A 17,743-nucleotide genomic window follows, 5' to 3' on the forward strand; every position below is an offset into this window, starting at 1 on the left:
ATACAGGGGTTGTGATACGATATATTGTGATACGGTGCAATAGTGTAAGCAAGGCAATATATTGGGATATTTCTTATTTTAGGAATAGAATATATTTTTAGGAAAGTCATTAAGAACTAGGGATGTTCATTTTAACAGTTTAACCGTTAACCGACCGATAAGAATTTTGACCGATTAATACAATAAGTTAAACGGTTTAAAGTCACTTATTCATTTATTTTTTTCAGTAATTTATCAAAATATTTTAAAAGGTTTGCTGTATGGTTAAAATAAGCCACATGATTAAAAAATATATATGTTTTTAGAGAGAGAGAGAGAAAGAAAAAAACATTTTAGTTCCCCTCACTCCACAACAAATCCTTTCAATTAACAGTAGGTTATTTAGAAAAGAATAAGAAAAAAAATGTAAGAAGCTATAGCTATATAAACGACAAACCAAAAACTAAACTGAAACCAACGCTGGGTCTCTCGTTCGACACAAAATCAAATGTTTCCGTATTCACAATGTATTTGAATGCCAAAATATTATTTACCTTTTATGTAGGCTTACTTCAGTCGTGTTCCAATATCCACGTAAAACAAAATGTTTTGCATAGCTTCACGGCGGTATGGTGATATCGTTTAACGGCACAGATTTTACTACATATTTAAACTGAGCAGTGTGTTTGTTTTCCCACATGTTTGACTGATTGCTTTCTTTCTAATTTCTTTCTAATTTAATTCAGTTCTAATTTAAAATAATCTTGCCAGTTAACGGTTAATAATCGGTTAACAATTTTGACATACAATGTCATAACATTTTGATCTGAACAAAAAATTACATCTGCTTAATATCAATGAAAAATAAAGTGCTTGCAGGATTCCTAAAGAAAACAAAACAATAAAATAAATACAGATGTTGAACATTCTCAGAACATTTCAACTTGGATTTCACAGGTTTTTCAGTTTGAATTTATGTTCCGCATGGAATCGCAGAGACCACGACGCGAGCACCACCCAACTAAATAAAATGCCCAACACAAGAGAAAGCTGCAAAGGCTCTTTACACGGGACGCGGCAAGCAGCGGAACCGAGGTGGTGCTCGCACCGCAGTCCCGGGGAGGACGTTACCACAAAAGCCCGAATGACGCCACACTTCAGCTTTGTACACCGAAAAGGGAACTGGAACAATTCTTTCATCCTCCATTACTGGCAGCAAACTATATTAACGCTAACATTAGTGGCGTGCCCTAATACAAGTATTTCCTGTCACTGTTTCAGAGATAAAGACTGCTATCTATCGGTCGGGATATATTATGAACTCAAAACGAAAAAACTGCCTTGAATCTTGTATGATTTTTTTTTTTTTTTTAAATATCGATATTCCGTTTTTGAGAATTGATACAGTATCGCCAAAGAAAATATCTCGATACTCATGTGCATCGATATTTTCTTACACCCCTACTCCCGACACAACATGAACAGACTGTGTGCAACTGGGCATGTCTTCTGAGGCCAAGACTACTCCTGTAACCCCTAGAATTAGTTCAAGCCTGACCCCAGCCCTAATTCAGACCCTAATCTTGTTCCAGTAAACATGTATTTCTTGGCAAAATCACAGTCAAAGTTAATTTAACCAACTGGAAAGACTGAGATTTCCTACTTCAATGCATGCAGATCTAGATACAAACACAAAAAACCTGAGTCACTGAAATAACAAAATCTGGTAATGATTCGGACAAAAACCATGTGTGAAACGTGCACAGGCGAACAATTCTAATGTACGGTGACGGCTGTGGTCAGGACATGAATGCTAAAGCTATGCAGAGCATTCAGATGCTATCACGATTAAATTCAGCTGGCCAAATGAAAACTCATGAAACTGAAAGTGACAGAGGAATGTGGCATCCATTCGCTGACAGGAAATCTCATTGCATTCCATAGATTTTGTGTAGGGAAAGAATATTGCTAACAAGAGTGTTAGTTAAGTTACCTCTACCTACTGAAGAGGAAGAAGAGAGAATTACTGAATTACACACTTAAAACCTATTTCTTAAACTGATGCATTGTAAAAAATTGCAAAATGTACTCAGTAAACCCTTTACAGTATACCATAATAATTACTACGGTTATTGTTCCTCTTGCAAAACAATTAAGAAAATAAATAAATAAATATATGCTAATTTATTTAAGAAAAAGGGCTGAGCTTAAGATAACATGATCTACTGTAAGAGTCACAGTTTGTGTGACAGTGTGAGCGGCATCCATGTGTTTGACCCACCGCAGATAGAGCAGGTGGCAGCATCTTAACACAGAGTTGCTCTGGGCATGTGCAATATAGACCAACACTGCATCAATGAACACTATTCCCACTGAGAAACATGCTCACTCTGACCATCCACCCAGTGTTAATGAGAATGAGGGGTGATTCAGACTGGAGTAATTTATACCAGATTATCAGTCTCCTTTCTGACTTCAGACTTATATTAAAAACGTCCCTCTTGTGGCTGTTTTTTTTTTTTTTGTCTACTCATTATAACATAAAAATGATGGAGCAATACTGCAGGAAAGCACCTAATGTTAAGCCACTGTGAATTCCAGATTAAATGGGTAGGCCTATTCACAATTTTCCTATTTCCGATTAGGGTTGGGCGATGTCTACAAAATTGGCATCGGACGATGTCTACAGTGAAACATCGCAATAGACAATGACATCGGGGGGCGGGGGGAGGGGGAGTTAGGGGGTGGGCCCGAAGCATGAATCCATATTCAGAAAGACACTGGAAACACATAACGATTGCTAATGGTTGCCTGTTACATTACAGTACATAAAATTTCACATACCACATCAACAAAGTAAGGAGAGATGACTGAGGACCATGGCGAATGGTTTGCAGATCCTCAGCACCACTGACAAACATCTAATCTTGTAAAATGTATGATAAGTACTGCCGCTCCATAGTATCCATAGTATAAACAGAGTAACTCCTGCAATTGCAAATCTCGAAAGTGAAAGTGAAACTAAAAAGTGATCGTGCATTCAAAAGCAGTTTCAATGCCAGGCATAATAGCGGCTCCCTGATGCCCGCAATTATATACAATACAGTATAATTACCCAATGATATAACTGCGAGAGAAAGCATTGAAATGTGTATTTTCCTCCCATCTCGTATTTATTCCCTTTAGGGTTTCCGTAGTACATGTAATTTTCTTTCCAAACACCGTTTTGGGATGCGGTGGATTGCGGGGGGTGAGGGGATCACGATGTCGGCTCAATATCGCAATGTCTATCAGCCATCGCGATGGATGATAATAATAATAATAATAATTTCTTACATTTATAAAGCGCTTTTCTAGGCACTCAAAGCGCTTTATAAGGGGGGTATCTCCTCATCCACCACCATGATGGCATCGTCTATCGGCCCAACCCTATTTCCGATGATCCAGATAACGAAAACACATACAAATGCACAAGCAATCCAAAGACTTGACTGAATGATGATAACTGGGAATCAGTGAAGTGGCTACGGGGGAAATCTTAAATGAGACACTTCTGATGTTTCGCAAGGAAAGGCTGGAGCTCTGAGAGGTTTATAGAGAGAAATGTCCATCTCTAGAGTGGTTTCAGGTCAGGAACTGGAACACTTGGTTTACGGAAATCTAGATTTCAGATCCTACAGCACTTTCCCTAAATCCCTGCTGAATGAACCAGACTGGACCAGCAAGACATTTCCAAGCTGATCCAGGATGCAGACGTGAAGCCAGTTGACCAATGAATCCTGGCAGAGAAACCAGTATCCAAACCACAATGGCAGAAAAGACAGGCAACCGCTCTGTGCATACTGTGCTCGGCAGCGATTTTGTGGGTGTTTACGGCATTGCCTAATTTGCATAATTCCTTCAAACCAGGTTCTAAAACAAAACGTAAGGCAAATAAATTAGTCAATCCATATATCAGTGTCAAACCATTTTGTGCAGAGCATCGAACAGAGCATTTCCCAAATATGTTAGAATAAAGGGCAAGCCAAAGGCAAGCACACAGACAGAAACACATTGACATGAGAGGGAGAGACTATAGAGTGAAAACAGGGGTGCATACACAAACATGCACACAATGAGAGCCAGTATCTAACGCTCTCTCCGCCTGTTTTTTCTGAACAGACAACAGAAATCAATACATATGGAAACAGAATGAGCGGGTGAAGGGCTGAAGTGGCAACTCAAAGCTCTGATCCGAGATGGCACACAGAAACAGCCCTGTAAACACCGGATTATAGTTTGGTCCATTGGATTCAATGAGACAACGGTCAAATCTAAAAAGAGAGTTTGTTAAGGGCGTCTCCACAACATCTACAAAAGCATGAAGCTCAATCGCTTAATGATTTGAGCAAACAATTCACAGATAAACATTAAAGTCAAGTCTATGATATGATGTATTGTATTTCTGAATGAAATAGGATATTGAAAATGTAGGGCGCGGATTGGTTTTACAACAGTCACATCACAGATCCGATTTCATTTATCACATGTGGAGAGTGAGTCGAGCTGACTGACAAGAAGAGTGAGGTGAGACAGACAAGACGATAGCGGATGATTTAGTTTCGAAACGAAATGCAAAAGCGCCTGTCTGGCAATATTTTGGATTCTGAAAAGCCTGTTAACTTTTGCCGTTTATCTAAGGTGATTTTTGAAGATTTTTAAACATCCATTTAATTGGTTCCACAATGTCTGCTGATTTTTACTTTATTTAAAATTTGTGTAATTTATTTATTTTATTTGATATCAAGGTGTACGCCGTGCCTCCAAGCTTTCTTATTAATTTTGCTAATAAACGTTCTACGTTTCTTATTTATTTGGTTCCACAGTGTTTGCTGATTTTAAGTTTTGTATACCTAGGCTGTTTAAACTGTGTAAATTATTTGTTATTTTATATTAGGCATAGCCTACAGAATGGTGCATTTTGATTCGTTTTGTTAATAAAAGTTCTATGATTTATATATAGGCTAAGTTGAGTTTGAAGTTGTAATTTGTTTTTGCTTGAATTGATGCCGAATTGACACTAATTTGAAAATGAAAGTAAAATGCACACCCCACTTTTACAAGCTATTTAAAAGCAAAGGAAAGTGAGATAAACACACCCCCATGGTGATACCGGTATTACCGGTGTTATTACACGCCGATTAACCGGTGGGGCAATTTCCTCGCCGTCACAACACAACATAATGCTGATACTATAAGCAACAATTTAATGAAGCTGACTGAAACATTGAAATTAATCAAGTGCTACAGTTATTGGCTGATGAAGATAATCACAATGACCAAATAATGATCAATTTATTTGGCTTCTTATAAAATACTGTTCAAAAGTTTGGGATCAGTGAGATTTTTTTTGTTGTTGCTGCAAGAAATTTATACAGCAAGGATGCAGTCAATTAATCCCGACAGTAAAGATTTTTATAATGTTGCAATAATGTTTTAGTTAAATTCAGTTCTTTTGAACTTTCCATTCATCAAAGAATCTTGAACAAAGTATCACAGTTCCCCAAAAAAATATTAAGCAGCACATCTGTTTTCAGCATTGATAAGAATAAGAAATGTTTCTTGAACACCAAATCAATACATTACTATGATTTCTGAAGTATCATGTCACACTGAAGACTGGAGTAATGGCTGATGAAAATTCAGCTTTGCAATCACAGAATTACATTTTAAAAAGGTATTTTAAATCATAATAATATTTCACAATATTACTATTTTGTTCAAATAAATGCAAAGACTTCTTTTGAAAAAAATTCTTACGGACCCGAAACTTTTGAACTGTCAGATTTACTTTTCAAGAAACAGAATTCAGAGCCTCCACAAGGTGACCTCATCTGGGGAACACCAGAGTATATGTGTGTGTGAGGGAGAGAGTGGAGGTGTAAAAGCAAAGAGCAGCTGGGCTTCAATTACCCTCCATGGCGCTGGCATCCTCACAGGGGGCTGGGTGACCGAGGGAGGGAGACACAAAGAGAGAGAGACAGACAGGGAGAGACGCCCTCATTAGACATGGAGACCTAGATGGGACATAATAACGGGCCCACCTGAGACCACCGTGCACAATAAAACCCCTGGGGGCATCTAATAAGTGTCAAGAGACAACGGAGCAGGTACAGTCCTGCACCTGTTCATGCTCCTCTACAAAGTAGAACTTAAGGAAAGCCCCATGACAAAGGAACTGATGCATATTACTATGCATACCCTAATCTTTATATGTGTCTTGGGAGTGAAGTAGAACACTGATTTAACTCATGTTAAACAGGAAGTGGAGGACTCCAGGGTGATAATGAATTAAACAAGCTTCATCACAGGCGTGAACACAATTGGACCCCACAATTAACCATGAGGGACACCAAATGTGTAGATAATGGATCACATCACTCTTTCATGCATATAAACAATGCAATTACACACTGTAATGTTTAGGTTTGCCAGTGGCACTATATAGAATGACTAGACCGACATAATGCCACTGCATTTCATTTTCTCCAAGTAGGTTGCCTACTATGACTGAATTTTAAAGAAGCATATTATAGATATGTTGCCAATGGGAAGCTGGAAAGGTATGAAACAATTAGTTCTGCATATCTAGAGGAGTTGCTGCTGTCTGAATCAGTCAGTTGTGAGTTTCCATGCAGGATGGTTAGGATGTTGGCATAGAAGAAAGCTGGCTGTGTAGGCAGCTCACTAGGTTTTGATACAGAGCTACTGTCTGTATAACACAGAAATATAACAAATATTACTGTACTGAACTATAAACGTAACTCACACTGTTTAAACTGTAATCTTAAAACTATAGAGTGTACTGATGGTAGTGCAATGATGCTTACTGAAGCTCAAACGCTGTTAACTCAAGAAGGCATTGTTTAATGCTGTGGATAAAAGCTTTTTTATGAGTCTGCTGGGGACTTTTCACGCACCTGCTGAGAACTTCAGTTAATGTTTAACTTTATAACTAGGTAGCAGTGAGGTGCACAAAAACTGTGCCACAGTATCACAATTAGTGATTCTGAGGGAAGGGTTTTTTGCATTTAAAAACATGACAGTGGAATGAAAAACACAAGGTATAGAAATGCAAATAAATACTTTTAACTTAAGCACCACGTTTCTTGAACACCAAGAAGTAAGCACAGCGGTCAAACGCCTCCATCAAGCATACCCTGCATGCTTATACAAAAACAACGGAAATGCATCGCAGCTGAAAGCAAGAACACGTTCTGTGTGAACATCACCTTAATGTTGTTAAGAGTTTCAGAAGACATTATTCGAATGAGCCTACTGCTTTAAACCTCAGACCTTATCAATTATGTTTTTATCAAACAGCTGAATCCACAACAAAATATAAGCACTGTTCTTTTAATGCACGTTCTTTCAAAACAATGCACTGTTACTTCCAAATAATGCACTGCACTTTTGAAGAAATGCACTGATCCTTCAAAGTAATGTTCTGTTCCTTCACAGTAAACAATTTATTTCGAAAACTGACTGCGTTTAAGAAATAATCATAGCATTTCAATACTGAATCCCTCTGGACGCATAGTAAGTGATCTGTTGATGTGTTTGCAAACTGCTGTACCCACCAACCTTCTGTACCCACAGACCCTCAGCCTACTATGTAAGAAGATTACAATCTCACACACACAAACTGGTATTACCATTACTGATAGGTTAATCCATGCATGCGTTTGCAGCACTGTGTTATGTTCTCAGTGATGATGTAACGGTAACGCCACATGTCAGAGTGGACACGCAAAATCCAGCGCTGCTTTAATATTCTGAAGAGTGACATTATGCATTGGCAGCCTTACAACATTACTGAGATTAGATAAATTAGGGCTTTGCTTGCCAAATAAAATAAATAGGCTACTTCATTTAATGATTGCCGTCTCAGTGTAAGCAGTCACCGGCTGCTTCTAGCAAGATAATACTATGCCATGTGTTCTCCATCTCTAAAATGACATTTTATTGAAAAAAAGTCAAATTTTCTCACAGTACAAACATTTACTAATATCACCGGCCTGTGGTTGCCATAGTAGATAAAAAAAATAATATATATATATTTTTATTTTTTTACTTTTCGTTGAAGTTTGAACAGACCAATCAAAACGATATCAACATGCACATGTTTAAGGACGTCCCACCTGCACTACAAGAGTGTCTGACTGAAGCACCTGTCCTGTCATGAGCTGTAGATGGTGCAGGCCTTAATGTCCTTTTAACTGCACTTTCAAAATTATTTACCTCGAAAACTGATGACCCGGCTGCATTTTTCTTCTCATCTTGGTGCTTTGATGCAGCCCAATGCGTTGCCATTATTTCATTTCAGAGCACAAAGGCAGAGGTCCTCTGGAGCCCAACATTGAGATGAGAGAAATCAAAGCGATATATTCCCAATGATCTAATCCACACCGTCCGATCTCTTCATGCCCGTCCACGGTAAGATCCTGCGACCAAAGAAAGGTTACTGAAGAGGACACAATGTACAGAAATAAAGATAAGTGACACTGTCCCCTGTTAGACAGTCAATAGTTACTAACGGGCGTCCCCAAAATGCCCATTAGTAGAGTATGGAAGCGTAGAACGGAGTTAAACGCTGTAGTATTATTATTATTATTCAGAATAAGTTTGCAAAATGGCATAACAATGAATTTTTAGAGTAGAGAGTAGAGCAGGATAGAGAGATTTAAAGGTTTACTTTTATTCCCTTAGCAAACAATCTTCAAAGCGTTTCCCATGTTTACTAATAAAATAAAGATAAATATAGACTGGAGTATAGAATAATGTCAACTTAGTAAACACGCAATATTCGGATATTCAGGTAATGTTATTGAGAAAATTAAGCAGAATTATGATTTGACCTGCTTACAACGCCTCAGCTTAACATGCCCTAACATTTTTCATTTCTCTGCACACCATGTGTTTCTATGATCTGTGGTATTTAACATCAAGCGTGAATACATGCAGGATATTTAATAACAAGGAGTGTTTACTATCATTGTTTATTACTCTGGGTGGTAAACAATCATAAACCATCATCTCGATCTGAATATTTTCTTTATTTCTGACATGGCAGCATTACCTAACAATAACATGAGAGAGAGGGTCAGTAAAACACCTACCTGTTCCAGTATTTAGATGACCATGAATTATAATGCATCGCTTCTCTGCCAAACACGCGATTAATATCCAAATATCCGTTGCGTTGAAATCGATTTTCAATCTTTCAACCAGAGATTATTTACAGTATTGCACAACTTCATAGTGAAAGAAGCCCGCACATAATCTCGCTCAAACCAACGCGAAGAATGTAGCGTTTAAAACGCAGCGCGCGCGCAGTTTGATCGGTTACTTCAGCGGCGCGACAGATACTAGTGATGTCCGAATCGCGAACGAGTCGCTCTTTTGAATCGGTTCTTTGTTTGATTCATTTGAACCGACTTTGGAAGCGTGTTCACATGGAAGATGAAGATAGTGGCTCTTACATAGTCTCCGCCAAAATAGTCACAGTTGGGTTAAAAACTGTAACTTAGTTTCAGCCACACCATCACACGCGCAAAATAATAATAATAAATAAACATCCTGTTTGAGTATGTCGTATTGTGATTTTACAGCAGTAGCCTAACAATGAATTTAACAATTAATGAAAACTATAATTTCCAAAGTAAATTTTCAAGGGGTTGACATGAACAACACAGCTCTTGACACAAATCTTAACCTTGTAAATAGCATAGTGACAATCACTAGTATTACCTAACTAAAAGCCTACTTAAAACAGAAGCAATTATTAAAAAAAAAAAAAAAAAAAGGCTCTCGGAGACGTTGGTGAATCGGTTCCTTTGAATCAGCTCACGAATTGTTCAAAAGGAACCGACTCGCTTAAAGACTCGGATTTCCCAAAGCTAAATACATTTGCTACATTGCCTGGCGTTCAGTCACTCCGAAGCCCCTCCCCCTCTAACTGCCCGCCGGCCTGTTGTCCAATTGGATCAGCATATTCAAATATGCATGTCCACTTCAACCAACAGGATTTCTTCTTACATAAGAGGCACATGCGTATGTATTCTCTGCTCAATTACTTACAGTCACTATTTATTATGATTGTGAGTGCTTGTGTAATTCACTAGTGGCTCAGAAAGCTGTTTTTAAAGCCTGATTTTGAATTGTGTTTATGATGTTCTACTGCCAGCAATAAATGTTTTAGAGATATTATCAGGATCATGCTGTAAACATGTTGTTCTCTTGAAAACTTTTTTTGGAAGTAATTGACATTTCCGATCAGTCAAATTATCTCTTTATTTTCTGTTGGGTTTAATTAAAATAATCAGATCCTCTTCCAAGAGTTTATTCCAAACGCTAGTTCTTGGCAGTATTTTAAGTAATCATGATTAAACAAATCCAGTTCTTCAAAGCAGTGGCAGCAGTATTACTGGCTAGAATGTTTTCACAAGTTGAGCACACTTGAAAACCTGACGTTATAATAAAATTAAATTATTATGCAGGTTTAGTAATATTCTTTGTATGCTGTCTAAACCCACATAGTGTACACACTTCCTTCCAAAATAAATCTTACACATTTGCCATAACCAGCTGGACATGCATCTTTTCAGAGAATATGGCAGCTCACGATACTACAACAATATTTCTAACATTCCAATGTAATCTTTTTGAGTTTAAAGAACATTTCCAGTCTCAAACTCCATTATAGTGACTAGAGCATGGATGCAGCGTGGAGCTTTAGGACAAAGGCAATGGATGGCAGTGTTTTGTTTGCCTCTTTCCACCACAATGCATCAGGAACAATAGAACAACTCTTGTGACCCATTCTGAAATAAAAGGCTGCTGAATCTCAAAGAGCAGCTTTTCTCTTATTGTTTTGAAGACCTGGTGCACTATTGACAAAGACAATATAAGGTTTACTAGCATTTAGTTTGATATCCTAATCCTAGAATCAGAATCAGAATCAGAATGAGCTTTATTGGCCAAGTATGTTTACACATACAAGGAATTTGTTGTAGTGACAGAAGCTCCACAGTGCAACAGAAAGACAGTAACAGGACAGGACACAGGTAATGAAACAAAATAACAGGAAATAGCCAATAGCCAATGTACAAAGCAGCAAAAAAAATAAAAAATACACAATATATAATATATAATATAGGCGACTATGTATGTACAGGTGAAGTATGTGCAAATTAGAAATGAGAAAATAAAATAAGTGAGTGTGGTGAATGGATAATGTATTAGTTGTGTGTTCTACGTTTATTTATTGAGTGTTCATGAGATGTATTGACTGAGGGAAGAAACTGTTCCTGTGTCTGGTCGTTCTGGTGCTCAGAGCTCTGTAGCGTCGACCAGATGGTAACAGTTCAAAGAGGTTGTGTGCTGGATGTGAGGGGTCCAGAGTGATTTTACCAGCCCTTTTGCTCACTCTGGATAAGTACAGTTCTTGGAGAGTGGGGAGGGTTTATCCTAGTTGATAAAACAACAACAGCAACAATACTATTAATATTATATTAATAATGTGAATAATAAATGATTTCATCTGTTGCTCTGATTTCATCCACGTTTGACCAGCAGTAATTATATTAGCTGCAGTAGTAAAAATGGCCCACCACTTATAATAACATAATTAACATTTAAATCCTGGTGTTTTCATAGGTCTTTGAGTAAAATTGATTGATATTGGATGCATTTTATACAATATCAATCAATATGAATCTTATACAAACAGAAATTTGTATAAGATGCATATGCATCAAACAGAAATAATTTACAATTCATGCTTAAAATAATCTTGTATTTTTATATTATAATATTGTGGAAAAACTTCATTTTTTTGTAATTTATTTCAAAAAGTGAAACTTTCATATATATTTTACATTCATTACATGTAACGTTTTAGTTTTTTTTTTTTTTTTTTGATGATTAGAATTTATGAAAGTCAAAATCCAGTATCTCAATATATTAGAATATTTATATTTGAGTTTCATTAAATGACCATCTCTACAGTATAAATTCAGGGGATCTCTTGTTCTTTGAAACCACAATAATGGGAAGACTGCTGACTTGGCAATGATCCGGAAGACAATCATTGACGCCCTCCACAAAGAGGGTAAGTCACAGAGGGTCATTACTGAAAGGTGTGGCTGTTCACAGAGTGCTGTATCAAAGCATATTAAATGCAAAGTTGACTGGAAGGAAGAAATTGGGTAGGAAAAGGTGCACAAGCAACAGGGATGACCGCAAGCTTGAGAATACTGTCAAGCAAAGCTGATTCAAACACTTGGGAGAGCTTCACAAGGAGTGGACTGAAGCTGGAGTCAGTGCATCAAGAGTCACCACGCTCAGACGTCTTCAGGAAAAGGGCTACCAAGCCACTTCTAAAACAGAAACCAGGTCAGGAGCGTCTTACCTGGGCTGTGGAGAAAAAGAACTGGACTGTTGCTCAGTGGTCCAAAGTCCTCATTTTAGATAAATTTAAAATTTTGCATTTCATTTGGAAATCAAGGTCCCAGAGTCTGGAGGAAGAGTGGAGAGGCACAGAATCCAAGCTGCTTGAAGTCCAGTGTGAAGTTTCCACAGTCAGAGATGATTTGGGGTGCCATGACGTCTGCTGGTGTTGGTCCACTGTGTTTTATCAAGTCCAGAGTCAATGCATCTGTCTCCCAGGAGATTTTGGAGCACTTTATGCTTCCATCTGCTGACAAGCTTTATGGAGATGCTGATTTGCTTTTCCAGCAGGACTTTAGCACCTGCCCACACTGCCAAAACCACTTCCAAGTGGTCTGCTGACCACGACATTACTGTGCTTGATTGACCAGCCAACATGCCTGACCTGAGCTCCATATGGAATCTATGGGATATTTTCAAGAGAAAGATGAGAAACAGTCGATCCAACAATACAGACGAGCTGAAGGCTCAATAGTGCCTCAGCAGAGCCACAGGCTGATCGCTTCCATGCCATTCCTCACTGATGCTGGAGTTTGTGCTAAAGGAGCCCTGACAAAGTGTTGAGTGCATAAATGAACATACTTTAAAGAACTTGAACTTTTCTGCTTTGCAAATCCTTTTTTTTTTATTGATCTTAGGAAATATTCTAATATCTTGAGATACTGGATTTTGACTTTCATGAAGCTCTAAATATCAAAATTAAACTTTAGAAATGTCTTACTTTACATGTAATGAATCTAAAATATATATGAAAGTTTCACTTATAAAGTTAAAAAAATTAACTTTAAAATAAGTTTAAAAAAAAGTTTTTCACAATTTACTAATTTTTTGAGATGTACCTGCATATATATATATATATAGTATATTCGGAAAGTATTCACAGCTTCACTTTTTCCACATTTCGTTATGGTAAAGCCTTATTCCAAAATGGATTATATTCATTACTTTCCTCAAAATTCTTCAAACAATACCCCATAATGACAACATGAAAGAAGTTTGTTTGAAATCTTTGAAAATGTATTAAAAGTAAAAAAAAAAACGAAGAAAATAAATCACATGTACATAAGTATTCACAGCCTTTGCCATGCCACTCAAAAACCTGGTTCCACTGATCACCCTTGAGATGTTTCTACAACTTGATTGGAGTTCACCTGTGGTAAATTCAGATATAATTTTGAAAGGCACACACCTGTTTATATAAGGTCCCAAAGTTAACAGTGCATGTCAGAGCACATACCAAGCCATGAAGTCCAAGCAATTGTCTGTAGACCTCTGAGACAGGATTGTATCGAGGCACAGATCTGGGGAAAGAAGTGAGTACTTTCTGGATGCACTCTATATTATGATTCAAACTAAATGGTGGATGCTGAAACAGTTCCTTTCTTTTAGTTCGCTGACAGGAAGCTTTGCTTAAAGAGATAGTTCACCCAAAAATAAAAATTCTGTCATTAATTACTCAAATTACTCACACTCATGTTGTTCCAAACCCGCAAGACATTTGTTCATCTTCAGAACACAATTTAAGATATTTTTGATGAAATCCGAGAGCTTTCTGACCCTCCATGGACAACAAGAATCCTACCACGTTCAAGGTACCAAGAATATCGACAAAATAGTCCATGTGACATCAGTGGTTCAGCTGTACTTTAATGTGGAGAGTGTCACGATGCATGCGTGTGCTTTGATCTGCGTGTGAACAACGCATGTGCGTGGTGCTGCTGATGTAGAACACGCATGCGCTGTGCCTTTTTTGCATCAAAAAAAAAAGTATTGCATCATAAAATTACGGTTGAACCACTGATGTCACGTGGACTATTTTGTCGATATTGTTGGTACCTTTGTAACTTGTGTTCTAAAGATGAACAAAGATCTTATGGGTTTGGAACAACCTGAGGGTAAATAATTAGTGACAAAATGTTTAATTTTTGGGTGAACTATCCCTTTAAAATCTCAGTACTTGACATTTTCAGTAGTTGTCAGTAGTTAAATACATTTTATAGTTCAAATGACAAAACTGTGATATGTATTCATCAATAATTGTTTATTTCCCCATTTACTGACTTTCATGGAAAGTTAGAATGTACGTTAATGAAATATGGTCAACACAAATCATTTAGTCCAACCCACAAATCCAGGCCATTGGCACCTATTGAGAAGTGAAATTATATCCTCTATCCCATGGCATACATGTGAAGGTGCAGTGTTTCATTATTGTGTCTTTTGTTCATAGTCTTTTTCTTACCATGCTCCTCTGGTGATGTTGTACCTCAGAGACCCAGCATGAGAAACTCACTCATCTCTTTGTCTGTCATTCAGCGGATCTTGTTTTAGGCTGCTGGGAGAGAGGTTGCCAGGTTCCCACAGAGGTGTGGAGCGTTTATCAGCTAGGTAAGTTAACCATTCCTAAGTGCTGATGTTTGATAAGAGCAAGCGAGTCACAGCCAAGCCAACAAAGAGTGACTTTGTCAGTTCTGTCACATAGACCCAAAATGCCTTTTTGTTCAGGGGGACAAGAGGTGGATTTTCCTCCTTTGTAATCTGCAGCTATACATTGGATACTCTAGCTGGAACTAAGAGCCCTCTGTTAGTCCTTCACTTTCATAAGGGGCATTTAGCCCATAACACCTATACTGAGGCCTGTAATGTTGTATAGAAAAGCAACATGATACATTGTGCATTGTGTGCAAAATCTTGCCTTTTCCGTCTATTTTTTTAGCTGCACACTGTAAAAAAAGAAAAACAAGTTGAGCCAATTTAAGATTAAGGCAACCAGCTTCAGTAGATTTTTGAGTTTTCTCAACTTGTTTTAAGTTTATGCAACAAAAAGTTTAGAATCTCCTACAAAAATAAGTTGAGAGAACTCAAAAATCTGCTGAAGCTGGTTGCCTTGGTTGCTCAACTTTATTTATTTTTACAGTGCACTAAGCTGGATGGTAAACCCTTTTTAAAACTGCAAACCAGTCCCAGGATACTGTTTCTGACAGCACTTTTCTCTGGCCTGCTTTTCCATGTTTTCCTACTTAATACAGAAATAAAATATATTTCTATACATGGGGAATTGCTGCTTTTCAGATATTGAACAATATGTGCGTAATAGCCTATATTACAACCTGGCCATAGGTTGCTATATTAACTTATATATCATAATGTATGTCATTTTATATTCAATAATGCACTTTATAATATAGATGTTCATGTGATAAAATATGATACTGTGTTTTACACACACACACACCCACACACTAGAATATATATTATATATGTGCAATATGTACACAGTTGTGAGGAAACCATAGATAGACAGACAGATAGACAGACAGATAGATAGATGACAGACAGACAGAGATAGATAGATAGATAGATAGATAGATAGATAGATAGATAGATAGATAGATAGACAGACAGACAGACAGACAGACAGACAGACAGACAGACAGACAGACAGACAGACAGACAGACAGACAGACAGACAGACAGACAGACAGACAGACAGACATATAGCAATGAAGATAAAAACAGCTCTACATTTTTATATGTATCAATATATAGCCATACATGTGTATATTGCAGTGTGTTGAAAAATAGAAATACTAGTTGCCCATATATAGAAATGTTTTATTGCATTACATTTTCAAGTATATTCCCATATATTTTTTGCTTTGTATAAGGGAGATATCATCAGAAATCATGTTTAATCCCACCAAGCACAGCTCAGAAAGTCTCAAAAATGTAAACTGATGCTCTTTCAGAAAAGAAAGAAAAAGAAGAGTAAGGTAGAATCACACAGGTCTGCAAATTGTCTGCAAAGGAACTGGAATGCACAACAGAAAATTGCTTCCGTCAGACCATTTAATGGGATCTTTAAACACAAATAAGCCTCACAGTCTTTTGTAAGACAAATAATAATGCACTTCATAATAATAATAACAATAATCTTCATGCATTGTTATGACCCACTGACTGATCTAATGAAATAAACCATTTTGTGTCTCCAGTGCAGCACTGCACTCTCCAGTCATGAGGTGCAGTAACTGATGGCAGATGGCGGCTGTTGGCATTTGTACCCGGCTGGCGCCCAGACTGAGTCATGGAAAGCTCGGTGTGAGGCATAAACAGCTCTCACTCGACACTTTAAACCAACCATGTAGGACAATATCATAACCAGACTCAAAAAATAATTTGACAATGGATTAGTGCATATAGTTTCAGGTATAATGTCTCATATAGGAAGAATGATTGTAAGGTCGCCTTGGGTTGTGTTATCTAATGCCCTTGAAGGTGTTAGCATCCGTTTTGCTTACTTATTGAATTCAAGAGCCAGGCTTTTCAAGCGGATTGCCTGTAAGACAGCAGATCCAAAGCAGATGAGCAGAAATTAGTTTTTTTTTTTTCAGGATTCTCGGGGAACATCAGCTTTGAGTTCTGTATTAGCGCAGTAAATTTCCAGTGAATTCATTGCTTGTCTGAGATGTGAGAGAACCACAGCAGGTTGTAAAGTAAATCAAACCCTGATGTTGGTTTTGTCTGGTTGTACACTGACAAAGAGGTCAAACCCCAGGCAAAACACTGGGAAAATAGCGCCATCCAAAGTTTCAATATAAATTTCTAATAAATCATCTTTATTCAGGGCTTTTCAGATGTTCTTTATTTAGCGCCGCTTTGCAGTGTGCAAATACATCCTTCTGGAGCCCAATAGAAAACCTGAAGACATGTATTATTTATTTGTTGGTTTGTCGTCATAGTGTATTGAACATGAGAAATACATGATTTGTGTCCTTTGCAGAAGACATCAGTATTCAGTTATAAAGAAAACAAGGCATTGTTTTCTTTATTAATATTCTTCATTAACATTACCTATAACACTCCTGTATTTGTTTTATCCACTGACCAGCTACAACATTAAAACCACTAATAATGTGTTAGTTCCTTTCGTGCTCTGAACTTGTCCTGTTTCTAGCACCATTAGCAGAAGATCCTTTAAATTCTGTAAGTTGTGAGGTGGGGCCTCCATGGATCAGATGTTGGTCCAACACATCTCATAGATGCCCCATCAGATTGAAATCTGAAAAATTTGGAAACCAAGGCAACACTCTGTCATGTTCTCAAACTATTCCTGAACATTTTTTATTTTATGCAATTGGCAGGGTGCATTATCCTGCTAAAAGAGGCATGAATGGTCTGCAACAATCTTTAAGAAGGTGGTACGTGTCAAAGTAACGTCCACATGAATGCCAGGAACCAAGCCCCTGCTAAACAAATCAATAGAAACCATCAC

The sequence above is a fragment of the Barbus barbus genome (assembly GCF_936440315.1).
Source record: "Barbus barbus genome assembly, chromosome: 44".
NCBI lineage: Eukaryota > Metazoa > Chordata > Actinopteri > Cypriniformes > Cyprinidae > Barbus > Barbus barbus.